Below are 16,218 nucleotides of genomic sequence, written 5' to 3'. Positions count from 1 at the left end.
TCAGTGCCATTTTGTAGCCCACAGCGGCAACGTGTTTCTCATTCAGATCAAGACTCTGTGCATTAACACTTCAGTCAGTTCCTTCTGTTGAGGTGGGAAAAAATTGCAGGCTGAAGTTATTTTTCATCAACATCTGCTGAGGATAGTAATAGAGCAGACAGCCACATTTTTGCTGGGAAGTACATCGATCGTGGTTCTGCCACAAGTATCTTTGCAGTGTTTTTTTAGATCTTTTTTTCATTGTTTTGTAGACATTTCACAAAGTAATAAAGGAATGTTGTACACGTCAAAGAAAATAGGATTCAGTAGAGCTATATCCTAATTTAGCTTCAAGCTACTACATGTATTTTAAGCTGTAACCATAACCATGTTTGCATTTAAAGTTAGGAGCTTGGGTCACTCCCTTTCCTGGACCAAAGTGGTTCTGTCTGAATGTATTCTTTAAAAGGCTCAACTGAGTATGTTTCTTTTTCTCTTCTCTTAAAGGTGGTTATGTAAAGTTTACGTGGTGTGAAGTATATAAACCGACTGCATCCAGGTGTATACATTTCATGATATGTTGTGTCCGCTTTGTGCAAATGGTAAAAGAATAAATAACAGTGTATTCGAAAGTTGATTTTAACTTGCAGTGGCTTTTGTATTGGTGAATATTCATGATGTTACAATAAAAAGGAAGGAACTGTGTGCAGATAAACTCTTTTGGCTTGATGGAGACATCTGTTGCTTTGGCTATCTGGCTGGCCAGGCAGCGTTTTTGGCTGAATGACATGCTGTCTTGTGAAAGAGGTGAGTATTGATTCTACCCTCGAGGTCAAGTGTTGTTTACCATGGCACATTGTTCCTATTATGGAACAACAACAGACATTGTATTGTTACACTTACAGTACTCTGTTTCATCTCACCAAGACCCTCTCTTTTTCAGTAAATTGCATGACGCAGGCTGGAAAAAAGGGGGCTGTAACTTGTAACAAATGTCCTGAACCCTCACAAAACATCAAGGATGTTATTAAAAGGTTACATTATGATCGTGAAATGGTTGTAACTCCCAGTTTCCTGTATGATTTTAGTAGAATGTTCCATTTTGGTTATTATATGGGCGGAAAGAGTGCATTTATTTCCTTGAGAACAACAGAGAAGCAAAAACATAATGTCACTAAAGGCACTGTAAATGTTATCTCAATCCAGTGTGGACACACAGGAGGGATGTTTTATATTACTGCTGCCCTAAAGATTTTCAGACTGTTCTGAATTTCTCCTAAATGTCTGCCAAATAATAAATAATAAATATAATTAATATAAATAATAAACGTCTACATATTAACCATCTGGGAACGTTTTGGGAATGTTACAAGGTGATGTTATTGAAATGTTTTCTAAAAACTCTGAGAACGTGAAGTTTCTACCAGAAAGAGTGTAAGTAAGTTTTCTTATTTATTGGATTGGACACCGCATTGTGAGAACAACTTTTATAGTGTTACCTGGCACCGATTGTGGTTACTAGTAGCCAAGTTGCACTTTGTATTATAGAAAAAGAGTAATTTTCTTAACTGCAGTAATAACACAAGAACCAACACCTGGAAGTAAATTATGATTTCCAGTCAGCATGAAGGGAGTAACACTTTTACTCAAACCTAAATACTACTCTGTGAAGTCTAAGGAGTTTGGAAAGAAAAGCTTCTGGGCTTCTTTAAGTTTCCTTGAAGATGTTTCACCTCTTATCCGAGAAGCTGCTTCAGTTCTAAGAGCGATTGGTGGACAGTCCCAGATTTTAAGTCATATGGGAGTGTCCCCAAGAGGTTCATTGACCCCCTTTGATTCTCTACCCAATCACACAAGCCAAGGTGTGGAAATGGGTGTGGGTCACAATCAGCCAAGGTGAACCAACTCTGAAACCTAGCCCCATCCTATCATGTGATTTACTGAGGTCAAATGGCCCAGGATGTGAGTGGGTGTTAAGGCATCTGGGAGGGGATCTCAAAACTGGATTATAGATGGCTTCTGTTAAAAGATGGTCGTTCACAGTGGACATGACTTCTTTCACTCCTCTTTCAAACCATCTTTCTTCTCTGTCCAAAATGTGAACATTGGCATCCTCGAAAGAGTGACCTTTGTCCTTTAGATGCAGATTGACAGCCGAGTCTTGTCCCGTGGAAGTGGCTCTTCTACGTTGTGCCATGTGTTTATGAAGTGGCTGTTTGGTCTCGCCAATGTAGAGGTCTGAGTAAAATCACTTCTGTGACGTGATTTTGACACCATCAAGCCAAGCACTTTGGCAATAGTGGGAAGCAAACAGGAAAAAGCCTCCAGCAGAAAATTAACTAATTATACAAATTAACTAATTAAAACACCCACTTATCAACTAATCAGCATTTGAATTATGCACAGCATCCTCCAAACTGAGGAAGGTGTACTTAAGATTTTGGAGGTACCACAATAGCATAAATTTCTTAAAATGACAACATTGTGTTCTGTTAAAATTTGAGCTTACTTCATATTAAATATTAAATGCCGTGGCTGGCCAAATAGGATTAAGTGGAAAGGGGATTTAATTCTGAAGATATTGCACATATTAATCTAATAAAAAAAAAATGTTACAATATTATGGTAAAACCCTCAGTTATATGGTTGAGTGTAAAATAAATAGTAAGTATAAAATTATAGTAATTAAAAAAGTCTCGTTGTCACACTTTTCTAAATGACTAATGGAGTCATTGGGTCCAATTGAACAATTGAAACTGCAGTTGAAACAGTTTAAAGTCAGGTCAGCCGTATCATAATTAGGGATGGGTACCGGTATCAATGGTACCGGTTCTGACATAAATGGTAGTAACCAGACTGAAAAGTAGTGTCACGGTCCTGAGTCTGTGGACTCAGTGTTTTTCTGTTTGTATTAGTTATCTTTGATTTCATGATGTGTTTTGATTCTCTTGGGTTTGATTTCTGTCACTGTATCCCCTAGTTTAGTCCACGTCTGTTCAGTTTCCTGTTTTACTTTGAAAGTTTGTGTACTATGTCAATATGTTGAGTTTTGCCTCCCCTTGTCTTGTCATGTCTGATGAGTCCCAGCTGTGCTCTCCTCCTGTTTCACATTCCCTAATCACCTCAGTATGTATTTAAGCCCTGTGTTTTTCTCTGCCAGTTGTTGTGTCCTCCACGTTTGTTGTGTGTGTATCCATGGTTGTCTACCTTCAGCATCTCCTGTCTAGTTAGTTTAAGTTGTTGTTTATGTATCGCCCAAGGGTGACTCTCCAGCAAATAAAGCCGTCGTTTAAGTTAATGTTTTGTCTCCGAGTCCTACACGTGGGTCCAGCCACTGACAGCCATACAACTCATCGTGACAAGTAGCGCACATTTCGGTGCTTTTTTCCCCCTGAGATGTCATACACTTTGGATTCTAGCCAATCATTTTATCTTTCCAAGGATAGTAGGTGGGCCCAGGTACGTTCTTTTAGAGCAGAGCTACAGATTAAAAATGACCAAGGTGAAGCGGTCAAAGTCTGGCTGTACTTCACAGCAAAAGAAGTAAATTCAGCAGCCTGCAACAAGTGCTTTAAGGTGATACTGCGCAAAGGAGGTAACACCTGTGTAGCAGAAATGATGACGGATGATGATGGCAGCAGCAGCCGTTCTTCTCTGGGTGAGTAGCTTAATGTTGTTCATGTGTAAATTACGTTGAGTAGGCTAACCACGTTATTAAATTGATGCATGTAAGGTGAACTGGCAAACACCGTCGTAGTTACAGTACATGCGGCTGTCTTCTTGTTTGATGGCAGATACTCCCTTCACCCTGGCCAAAAAGGCTAAAATGGCTAAAAATTGGAAAACAGTTAAACATGAAAGATTTTTGGACAAAGTTTATGTTTTTTCCATTGTTTAAGCACTGCTTCCAGCCAAGAGTGATACCATATATACCCTATAGCTGCAGAAAAGGCATTGTTATCGTTTTACAAAAAAACAGCTAAACACGAGAGGTTTTTGGACAAAGTTTGTGTTCTCCATTCTTTAAGCAGCGGTTCGAGCACCGTTTAAGCACAGTTTCAAAAGTACCGGTTTGGCACCGGTATCGAATAAAACAAACGATACCCATCCCTAGTTACAAATGTTTTTGAAGGATGTTGTGTTCGGATGACCACACTATGACACTGTTGGGTGAGTGTGGCCAACTTTAAATGACTGGTAACACACAACAGAGGCTTACAAAATGTAGGCAGAAGATCTAACATGAAGAGTCCAACTGCCGCTGTCTCTGCAGAGGACCTTTTTTGGTTGCTTCATCAGCAATTTGTGATAAATGTAATACAGTTAACACTGAAAGAACAAACAGAAGAGAAACAGAACAAAACAATACAAAATCTTTGGTAGCGTTAGCATATTTCTTTAAACGTTTAGGGTATGTTTATGTAAACAGCCAATTGTATATTAAGATGCATAATATATTTGCTAACCTAAAAGACAAAAACACTTAATCTTATTTAAACAACATTTTTTGTGTGTATCAGATAATGGGATGATGTGAAAAGAGCATCTTCTGGGCTCTGTGCACATGGAGCAAATATAGCGAGGGTGGGTCAGCAGTTGTCGTGTGTCTTTTGTCCCTGAGGCCTGGGAACTGGGCTTGTGTCCTGATGTGGACAAACAGATTATGTGTGATTGGACAATAAAACACACTCAGCTCACTGACAGACGTCTCGTGCAATCATTGCTTCCCAGGATCGTCATTGTGCCGCAGCTGCAGAGGCAACAGGTGCATTTGAAGGTGTGCATTTGTGAATGAATATTTCATATTTACATATCTTACCAAGCAACCATGTGTGAAAATAGGGCATGCAAATTAGCAAGCAAACTGGGCTTTGGGTCTCAGGAAATAAATGGTTAAGGAATATTTTGAGCCTTATCAGATAAAAGTGCTGAATTGTTTATATCTCCATATTAGATAATATCAGTCAGTCTTCTTAATGGCTAAATGAATAATAACCTTGAGTCAAGACTCTATAGTGAAAGTGCATGTCTAAAAGCAGGATGTATTCCTAGTTCAGACCAGCATGACCAGTAAGAATTCTAAAATGTAAAAGGTAACAATCTATAGTTAAATATGAAATGGTCTTTAGCAGAAGGACAACAGAATGTCCAATATCAGACTGTTAAAATGGAAATTAAGACTGCTCATATGAAATGAGTATGAATAGCATGTTATTAGGTACACATTGCTTTCAGAACTGCCTTAAATTTTCATGGCAAAAAGTTGCTGGAAACAGCTGAACATCCATGAAATAAATCTCCATCACATCCCAAATGTTCTTTATTGGATTGAGGTTCAATGTGTTGTGGATTCAGAGATCCTCTTCTGAGTATCTCAGCAGAAACACTCAGAAGAGAGACTCATATTCATTCACTTAAATCACCTTTTTTCTCCATTTGTATGCTTTGAACTTTAGCAGGTCAAAGCTTGATCATGTCTACATGCCTAAATGCACCACGTTGTTGCCATGTGATCGGCTGATTAGATATTCATGTTCACCAGCAGCCGGACAGGTGTACCTAATCGAGTGAGTGTATATCAATCTCTGACTTTCTTTTCTCTCTCTCTCTCAGCATGTTCTTGCATGTCTTTTATGCAAGAAGAAAGAAGTAAAGATTTGCAATGAACACCACACAATCTGTCTCTAACTTAATTAAGTTAAAACACAAACTACAGTTGAGATTTAACTAGGCTTTTCTGACTAAGTAGCTACTGATCACTGCAAACTCTATAGTAATTATTACAGCACATTTTATTGCTGTACTCTTAAAACACCAACGCACCCACACTGGCTGAGCAAGTACATGAAATTGCAGCATCACAATAGTATTGAAGATTAAAATAAGACATATTTTTTCTAAAAAAAAAAAAAAAAAAAACTTGCTCTGATTCATAGTCTGCGCCTTGTAGATTTGACTTCATTTTAAAGCATATATATAAAGTAAAACAACAATAAAAGTAACAGTTTCACCAACCAAAAAAGCATCAAACTCCTCATTAAGCCACACTGTAAAGTCATTGGCTTGAACACTAATATTTATTATCATAATACTGTTCGCAAACAAAAGTGTCATCATTTATTCACCCACTGATTTTAATCAAACTTTTACTCACCCACATCAAGAGCAGGAGTGAGTGATAATTTTCAGTAACTACATTCTGCAAATGTTTGTCACATCGTTTAGATCCCAGGATATGAATAAGTGGCACACATCTGATGCAGAATCCTAGTGGATCCATGAAAAAACATTTTCCTCATGTTTCAAGGCTGGCAAGCTGCTCAGCCAAATTGGCATCATTTACTCAGTTTCATAGGACGCAGGAGTGAGGAGAGAGACCGGATTCATTGGTTTGATTAATGCATGAGCATCATCACTCAGGTTGTTAGTGCTCATTAGCTGTGTTTGAGAGGTTGCGTTATCGTCTCTCTCAAGCAGAGCAGCATCCCATGGGTACACATGATTTGGGAAGCAACCCGTTCATGTAATATGAAGATGACTCTCTCAGCTTACGCACACACACACACTGGCACCTCACACACGGCCTCATCTTGGAGATATCCCTCACCAGCGCCTGATGATCTGTCAACACCCCTACAACCCCCTTAAATTAAATAAATGTGTAATCAGATTGTAGCCACCAAACACACACTAGGCTCAATAAATCCAATATCTGAGACAGTGTGGTGGTTTACAGCAGAAGCTCTGAAACAGAGTGACATGGCTTTGGGTAAATTTACTGGCCTGGATGGAAGTCTAATAACTACAAGCTTCTGTCAAATGGAAAAAAGAGTAATGCTGCTAGAAGCTATGATGCGGAAGATTAACCAAAAAAGCATACAGTGTGCCGTGTCTGTTTGCAGTTTTTATGCCATCCTCTGTCTATGTTAAGTAATATGCATATTTTCAACAGACTAAATGAGCCCCTCAAAGCTGGAATCAATCAGCTGCACAACAGTCCAGATAACAAAAAGTTCTTTCCTAATTTAAGATGTCAGGTCAGCTTAATAGTTGGAGACACTTTGTTCTTCAGCTCGTCTAGTTTTTCATAATTTCCAGAGGAGATTAGAATAGAAAAAGACTCCCGGAGTACTTATAGTAATTTGATCAAATCAGGATGTAACAGCTAAATTAATAGCCTTAAATAAAGCCTGCATTGACAGGAAAACAGTTTTATGAGCTATAAATGGTTCCTTCAATTACTTTCATCCTGCCTTTTTAAAAGACACTAATTCACTTTAATATAGTTTGAAATCCACATCAAATTGACTTTTTTTTAACCTGCGAGTGATAAATAAGTTGATAACTTTGAATAACAGCTTGTTATTATCACACATGCAGATGTTACAGCAGAGTAGGGATGGGTATCGTTTAGGTTTTATCTGACACCGGTGCCAGATCGGTACTTTTGAAACGGTGCCGGTGCTCAAACGGTGCTCAAACCGGTGCTTAAAGAATGGAGAACACAAAATTGGTCCAAAAACCTCTCATGTTCAGCTGTTTTTTGTAAAAAGATAACAATGTTAGCCTTTTCTGCAGCTATGGGGCATATATGGTATCACTCTTGGCTGGAAGCAGTGCTTAAACAATGGAAAAAACACGAACTTTGTCCAAAAACCTCTCATGTTTAACTGTTTTCCACTTTTTCTTTGGTCATTTTAGCCTTTTTGGCCAGGGTGAAGGGAGTATCTGCCATCAAACAAGAAGACAGCTGCATGTAGCTATGATGATGTTTGCTAGTTCACCTTACATGCATTAATGTAATAACGTGGTTAGCCTACTCAACGTAAATTACACACCAACAACATTAAGCTACTCACGCAGAAAAGAACGGCTGCTGCTGCCGTCATCATCCGTCATCATTTCTGCTACACTGGCAGGGCTAGGGGCCAGGACTCTCCTCTTCGTGTTTTTGGGGGATGTTGCATAACAGGCAACCCACCCGCAGTAGATGCGCTCGGTGTGATGTCTCGCAGCAAGCTATCAAATACGGCGCATTTCTGGGCTTTTAAAAAAAACGCTATGCGTCGCCAGGTGTTTCATCGGATTTGAGGTGTTACCTCCTTTGACAGTATCACAGTATCAGCTTAAAGCACTTGTTGCAGGCTGCTGAGTTTGCATATTTTGCTGTGAAGTACAGCCAGACTTTTGACCGCTTCGCCTTGGACATTTTTAATCTGTAGCTCTGCTCTAAAAGAACGTACGTACCTGGGCCCACCTACTATTCTCGGAAACGTAAAATGATTGGCTAGAAGTGTATCACAGCTCAGGAAAAAAAAAGCACCGAAATAAAGCACCGAAATGTGCGCTGCTTTTCGGTCTGGTTACTACCGTTTATGTCAGAACCGGTGCCATCATGGCACCGGACACCGGTACCCATCCCTACAGCAGAGGTTTCTGTTTTTTCAGACACGTGGATTGATTAAAACTGATGGACTGCATACTAAGGGGGAACAATACTGAGATGCAGAACCAGAGGGTTCATTTCTATTAGCCCAAGAAGCTTTGGATAAAACATCTCCTTTTGGCAGGGGCCGACCTGTATCGCTGAGTGGAAACAATGGTATTAGACAAACACCCTAAGCCTTTTTTCTGACCACTGTAAAGACAATGTGGAAGACGTGTGCAGACAGCTGGAAAATCTTGAATTGCCTAAGAATAGAATGTGCTGCTTTTACTTGCTGCTCAAAAGTTTGTCCACAATTCAAACTGACAACTGGAAGGGCAAGCAGGGAGCGCCAACCGCCGTCAGTGCCCTATCTTTCAACATTGGCGTGAAAAATAATAATAATAAACAAAAAGATTACTTGAAACTATTCATGATTTGGATCAGCACCAAAATTCAGTGCATTCATCATTTGCCCATCCTCCTTCTCCTCAGAAAGTTTTATTTTTTTAAAAAAGTAAGCCTGGTAATTTTTACATAATCCTGCTGACAAGGAAAACACAACCTACTCGCTGGAAGTAATGAAGCTTCCTGAAGCTGCAAGGGAATACTGACAGTGGTACACAGTCACTTTACATAGCTCTGCTCCAAATGAATTTGTTCTAGTTTCCTAGTCATTCCACTTCACATCCCCTGTGTTTTATCTGAGTCAAAGCTGAAGCTCAGTCAGCAACGAGGAGACAGATTTGAGTCTGTAAGGTGAGGTCAGGAAGTAAGTTGGCACGAGGGTCATAAAAGGAGAATGTTTTGTGGTGATTTCACTCTACACCTAAATCAAATGATTTTTTCTCAAGCAATCAGCCTTGGGGCTTAATTATTAATATTACTATTATTATTATTTTTAGGTATTCTTGCTATTTTTGTGTGTTTCATTTGAGCATAGAGAAATCCATAAAACACTAGTAAAGAGGAACAAACATGGCCCAGTCTTTCATCACATTCCAATAACAGGGATTTCGGGCATTTAGTGTTGCATGCTTAAATTTGAATTACAAAACCTGCTGCAAGGACATTGGTAATTATGGTGTGTGGCAAACCGAAACCACACTAATGCTGTTGTATTTCATGCTTTTACTGGGAGATGACAGCAATCATTACAGCCTGGGCAACTGAACAGAGTTTCCTAGAGAGGCATGTAATGCCTCACCTCAGGGAAAGCCAGTGCAACTGCTGTACCTCACTAGCAGTTCAGTGTTTTTCATAAATGGTGTTCACCTCCCTTCAAGCTCTAATTAACACTTTACTTTTAAAAATATCACACTCTCTTAGGGCACATCTCCCCTGACACAAGAAGCTCTTAATAATAATGACACTTAGCTGAGTTCCTGTAATATGGCATGCAGTCATGTTTGTGTGACGGTGATGACTAAGCAGCATGTCCCTGGCTCAAATCGATTGTTCTGACTTCTGAAATCAATAAGCTTTGCAGCCAGAAGCAGACAGCTTGACATCGATGTGACCTTCTTAATGGGGGTCTCTGACTGGACTATATGCTTTTTATTCTGACCGTCACCTAAAGGACGAGGCGTAACGTCCTGCTCAAGGGTTCATGACCACTTTGATGGCCGTATTAAAAAGTTAGCAAGGGCATGTCACTTTAGTCTGGCCTCGTTGTACTTTGTGAGACTGCTGAGTGAGGTTCTACATCAGCAGCACACTCCTCTGCTACCTGCTGCCGCTCTACATTGAAGAAACAGGTCCAGTGAACTGAAGCTGCCAAGAGATTAAAGCTGTTTTTCCAACTCTCTGCACATTCTTGTGCTCAGCAGCCTGTTGAGTGAACACTGATGCACAATGTAACCACCCCCAACCCCCCCCCAGCCCCTGCCGAGGCAGGAGATGTAAACAAACATGCAAACAAATTAATGATTATCCATTGGAGATGAGCTGTCTGCTTAGTTGGTAAAGCGCCTGCAGTGAATTCATGTCTGCTCATTAATCCTCACCGCGTGTGCCAGGACCCGCGAGCGCACTAAATCCCCACCACCAGTGACTCCACCAGAGTTCTGCAGAGTGATAACCTGACTGTTATGCTCTACAGAGAGGTCATTCGCTTTGTTTCATTAACCAAACAGGATTTATGCACAGCTCTGTCACAGTTGAATTGATGCACAAACAGTAAGGGAAGGACTAAACCAGAAACACTGGAGAATTAAAAAAAGAAAACTGCAAACAATTTCATGGTTGAAAAGAAAAAGAAAAAATCAACACACCACGACACTCCAAAAGTCCAAACTGTCTAGACTCCTTTTAATTTGACTGAAATATATAAATATATTTGGCATCTCATGCTGTAGTTGCCTTTCAGAGAATGGATGTGTATTTAGCATTTACATGTCATAACGCTTTCTTTTTTTTAAAAAAGAAAAAAAACTATTCTTCTTGGGCCAGACGTGTTCAAATCGCACAAAAAGAGCCACGAGGTCTTCTTCTGTGAAAATGGAAAAACAATTTATCTCTAAGCCATTCATTATCTCCGTGAAGCCCATCAAATAAAAGACCCCCTGATTACAAAAAAAGCCATTTCCCCCTTGCCATGAAACCACATCCCCCAACCACAGACTCCTGTCTCGGTGCACAACCTCTCTCTGGTTGGCAGCTGCTGCCTGCAGGCCTGCCTCTTAATCGGAGCAAGAAAGATTAGGCTGCTCACCTGAAACATCCGCTGGTTTATCCAACATCCCACCTGCAGATGCAGCTGAATACATGGGCACTTCACTCTCCAGGCTATCAACCCTACCTGCCTGGTGTCATCCACCAGTATGAGCACTTGTGTGCCAAGGATTGCTCCGCTGCAATGATGTACAATATGCCATTACTGTGGTGATAATGTGCCTACCATCTGCCCTTAGTGAAAAAATAAACTACTGTATCTAGTCTATACAGCTTAGTACCTTAATATATGTGATGCTTTTTTTCCCTGGTGTTTCTAAGCCTGAAAAAAGTCATATAGCTCCCAAGCTCATTATATACCAGACACCAGAACTTGAATGTTTGAAAAGTTCAACGTGTCTGGCCATTTCCTTTTTTTTTTGTTTTTTGGTATATGATTAAAAGCATAGAACACACAGAACGCACAACCTTGTGCCGTGTCATCTCAGAGGGTCTTGGGAGTCATTTTTTACCTCGTTTATGTGTCTTTGTTGTGCTGCACCTCAATGGCTGACCTTCAGTGCTGCTGAAGGTCAGCAAGCAACTTCATAGCAAATCATTATCTCTTTTCTATCTCTGTTACCTCCTGATAGTCAAAAACCTGGCTAGCTTTTCATCATTTTACCCAGAGTTATCTTTTACGTGCATGTGTGTGATTTAGGGATATTTCATTCAGGAAAATACATTATTCTCATCCAGCGAGGTATTTATAATCATGCTGCCCTCCTAAAGCCTTGTTTTCATGGTTGCCCAAATCGTCTCGGAGATGACAAGTCTTTGTAAGCCCTAAGACAGCTGCACTGATCACTCTATTGCAGTTGAGGGAATTGAAACCAGTTTTAACCTTCAGGTGTGCCTCAGTGTTTATTTGTATTTGGAAACTGAAGGCCAGACCCAGGATTAAGTCAGACTTAACAGGCGGATTTACTAAACCACACAACCTTGAGAAAGATGGATGGACTAGAACCAGGCCAGAAATGACTACATGAGTCACTGCTGTGGTTTTAGGTCTTCAAATTGGGGGAGGATTTACTGTTGTGGCCAATTCTAGAAAAACTAGGAGGATTAGATGTGTACATCCATTCACTGCTGTGTGAGTGTGGGTTTTTTCCCCCTGTTAGATCTAATGAAATTTGCTATCTCAGCCACATTTGCAAACAGGAGTAAGAATCTACAACAGAGCTGACAGAAGTATTTAAGGCAAGTGGCAATTAGAGCTGAAGAACAATGGAGATGGTAACATTGAGTAAATTGTGGCTGATTAACACTAAACACAAAAATATCTAGCTGAAGATAATGAATGCCACTTTTTTCTAGGTGATACACTGTAGAGCAAAAATATGGGGCAAATGTTAATCTAATGGTGACATTTGGCTATTACATTTTATTAAAAGGTGTGTGTGTCTGGGTGTAGTATAATATCATAATGTAACATTTAGAAACGTCATGTAATTTGAACCTCATGATGGCACTATGGAGAGTGACAGGATCAGTAAAGTTATTGGGTTTTTTCCTGTCAGGTGACAAAACACACACCGGGATGCTTTTATATCTCTGTAAGAATTGTCTGTGAAGGTTCTCAGTCATCCAGGTCATCGTAGTCTAAGCTCCTTAGGCCTCTGTAAGAATTGAATTATGTAATTGTTGCAGCTTTAAGGCAGGGATGACTCCTGGAGTTGCTTTCTCACTGTATCTGCTTTATTTCACAATCCGATCATAACAAAAACATACAGCAGCTCCTCTCCGACTCCTAGCCCTTTGCTGCGGTGGAAAAAGAACCACTCCAAAACCCCTTCAAGGAACATATGTACAAAAGAGTTTTCCTAACACACCAATGGGGCGTTCAATGCCATCTGGTTAATATGAGTACTCTGGCAGAATAACAGTTCAAATGAAAAATATACCAGAACAAACAAGCAACCAAAAAAGAAGTGTGGGGTACCTTTGAACCAATGAACAAAGTATAACCATTTATACTTTTTAACATAACCCGGCCCCGTCGATATGTGTATCTCTCACACTCTCCCCCACTCGAGAAATGTCGTCCCGACATAAATGTACCTTATAATCGACAATCCATAGAGAACAATAGAATGGCATGGACTATGTACCAGGTTACATTACACCCTTTTTTTTTTTTTTAAGTTACCCAAACTACCGTGCACTGTAGTTGTGTATACTCCTGATATAATCAGTTCAGCTTTTTTTTTTTTTTTTTTTTTTTTTTTTTTGTCCACAATTCAATCTATCAAATTACCATGCTATTTGTACTCTCCTGTAAAGGCATTAACTTTGTCCACATCTCATCTGAACACTAAGCATCTTCCCTTTACTCATACACATGTTCGGCCTGCAATCCATGTGTCACAATATTTCAATCAACATAGGTACATTTGTTACAATCTGAAATAGTGGTACCAAGTGTAAACATTATATCTTCCCCTTTTACCAAGGTCGCCAGTAACCTTGAATATTCACACATTTGGTGGCCACTATTCTTTCTTCAAGACTTGGTTGTCCAAGTTTACTATAGGTCAAAGTCTGTGGTCTCCTCCTTTCTCTCTTTGGGTATGGACTTGGCTGGTCTGTTTCCAAAGCCTTTTCGACATCAGAGCTGCTGTCCACCTCCCCTGCCCCCACAATAGCCACATCCTCTGGTTCCCTATTGTCCATTTTCTCCTCATCAGCTTGGCTGGGGTCCCCCTGGCCATCTCCTGACATGTGAGGAAGCTCATCTGGCTCACCCCCGTCCCTTAGTGGCATAAACTCTGCCGCTGTGGGGTCCAATGTAGGTGAACACTGAGGCTCAGGATAAGGCCAGGTGAAAACCGCATCAGAAAACTCATCTGTGTCCTCCTCCTCCTCACTCCCCACTTGTGTCGGAGTCATGCATGTTTGTTTCCGTTTGTTATAATGTCTTTTCCTTGTTTTAGTACTAGTTACAGTTGCCTCCTTATCTGCTGGGAGCGGAAGAAAATCGCAAGGCAACAACATATTCCTGTGCAAAATCCTTGTCCTGCCTTTACCATTCTCTGGCTCTAACTCAAACACAGGACTGTCCTCTCCCTTTTGTCTTTTAATGATGTAGATGTTGTCTTCCCAATAGGAGCGGATTTTACCTGGCCCACCCCTCTCCACAACATTTCTAACAAGGACACGACTCCCTATTTGAAGTGGTGGACCATGCACACTTTTGTTGTACTGCCTTTTACCTCGGTCAGCTGACTTAGCTGCATTTTTGGAGGCGACAGTGTAAGCTTCAGCCATTCTCCTTCTCCATCTGTCCACATAGTCCTGGTAGGAGCCTGAACTGTCCTCCTGCTCAATGCCAAAGAGAAGGTCAACTGGTAACCGTGGTGACCTACCAAACATTAGGAGAAAAGGAGGGTAGCCAGTGGCCTCATTAACAGTACAATTGTAGGCATGTACAACTTTATGGAGGTGGCTTTTCCAGTCTCTTTTCTGTTCCTCTGTTAGTGTTCTTAACATCGAGAGCAAGGTCCTGTTGAATCTTTCGGTCTGCCCATTTCCTTGTGGGTGATAAGGAGTAGTGTGTGACCCTTTAACACCAGCCAGTTCTTTTAAATGGTGCAATAGTCTATTCTCAAACTCTCGCCCCAAATCGTGGTGTAGTTTTTCTGGAAAACCAAACCTGAGACAATAATCATTGAATAGTTTTTCTGCTACAGTCTTAGCTGTCTTATTTGTAGTTGCGTAGGCCTGAGCGAAGCGGGTGTAGTGGTCCATAACTACAAGTATGTATTCACACCCCCCCTTGCATTGCTCCAGGTGCAAAAAGTCAACTGAAACCAACTGAAATGGATGAGTGGTCTCTATGCTCAACATAGGTGCCCGTGCCTGTCTGTTTGGCTTCCTCTGTTTGAGACACTCACAAACATTACTGACAAAGTGTTCAATGTCTCTTTGCATCTTAGGCCAGAAGAAACGATCCCTAATTAAATTTAGGGTCCTTTCTGATCCCAAGTGGCCCATCTGTTGGTGTAGTTCTTTGAGCACTAGTGGGTGGTAAACTGAGGGGAGAACTAGTTGTTTTTTGTGTCGAGTCTCTCTGAACATAGTTCCATCCTCTCTGATTTTCAGTTTGCTCCACTCTCTAGCCAATGCTTTAAACTCAGTGCTCTCAGTCTTAATTTCCTGTGTGGTGGGCCTTTTGTTTTGCACTACAGACTCGTACATTTTACCTATCACGGGGTCTTGCCGCTGTGCTGCACAGATTTCCTCTCTCGGTATTGGCTGAATCATGTCCAGCAGTTCCTCTGCTTGTGTTTGATACTGAAGGGTGTGGAAGGAGACAGCGTTAAACATTAGAGCTTCTGTTTGCTGCACTAATATGCCCTGCTGTGAGGCTACAACCACGTCCTGGCTAACCGTCTGTGTACAGCAGTTCATATAGTCCTCAAAATCGAGGGGCATCCTGGATAAAAAATCTGCATCTGCATTTGTTTTTCCTGGCCTGTATTTTATCGTAAAGTTGAAATCTGCGAGCTCAGCCACCCAACGCTGACCTGATGCATTCAACTTTGCTGTCGTTAACACATAGGTGAGTGGATTATTATCTGTATAAACCACAAACGATGGCGCATGCAGCAAATAATCTCTGAAGCGCTCACAGACAGCCCATTTGAGAGCTAAAAACTCCAGTTTGCCAGCATGCATATGGTAATTTTTTTCTGGCGGCGTTAACGTTCTAGATCCATAAGCTATGACTCTTAACTTGCCATTACTGCGCTGGTAGAGCACTGCTCCTAACCCTGCTTGAGAAGCATCAGTATGAAGCACAAATGGTTGGTCTAGATCAGGGTAGCCTAGGATCGGAGGACTGGCCAGTTTATTGACTAAGTAAGACAAAACCTGATGGTGTGACTCTGTCCATTTCACAGGGGCTGATGAAGGCAACTGTCCTTTAGCCTGTTTGTTTTTCTCCTTCCTTCTCTTGTTCTGTGTTTTTAAGTCCTGTGGGCTACTTTTAGCATTTGTTTGGGCTGCTAGCAGTTCATACAAAGGTTTGGCGATACGTGAAAAGTCCTGTATATAGGCTCTATAATAAGATAGGAAGCCCAAAATCTGTCTCACTTCCCCCA

The sequence above is a fragment of the Rhamphochromis longiceps genome, linkage group LG4, assembly GCF_057381845.1.
Source record: "Rhamphochromis longiceps isolate RC_006_pf linkage group LG4, R_longiceps_female_GT1.1, whole genome shotgun sequence".
In the NCBI taxonomy this organism is placed as follows: Eukaryota; Metazoa; Chordata; class Actinopteri; order Cichliformes; family Cichlidae; genus Rhamphochromis; species Rhamphochromis longiceps.
Note: the sequence above shows the minus strand (reverse complement) of the source record.